This window comes from Myotis davidii, unplaced genomic scaffold, assembly GCF_000327345.1.
Source record: "Myotis davidii unplaced genomic scaffold, ASM32734v1 scaffold1474, whole genome shotgun sequence".
Classification (NCBI taxonomy): domain Eukaryota; kingdom Metazoa; phylum Chordata; class Mammalia; order Chiroptera; family Vespertilionidae; genus Myotis; species Myotis davidii.
The window spans coordinates 4,078-4,519 of record NW_006285786.1 but is presented as its reverse complement, the minus strand read 5'-3'; positions in this window follow the sequence as shown (position 1 = coordinate 4,519).

Here is a 442-nt window from a genome sequence, read left to right as displayed (position 1 = left end):
TTGGTGACCAAGGGACACACAGACTGAGGGACACATAGACCGAGGGACAGACAGATAATCGAGGCCGCAGTGGCCTGGAGAGGTGACATCCGGAAACCTGTGGCCACTGTGCTGGTTCCTTTTATCGTCCTGGAGGTACCTTCTCAGAGGTTTTTGATGCCAGAACCCTGGATTCCATTTCTACAGACAGCACCTACTCTGCCCAAGACTCAAGACATCTCTGGACATCCATTCACACACCAGTTGTTTGGAAAGTGATCTCAAACTTATTCTATATAGTTATTGTATGCATGAAAACTAAATCAGAGCCAAGCAGTTACCTGTGTGATGTGTTCTACATTTGTATTACACATACATTTTATGTTAGAAAATGACATTTGTTGTACAAAGTTGCCTTCCTAAGTGTAATTAAGTGAGCATCTTAAAAACTTTGTAAGGGTGA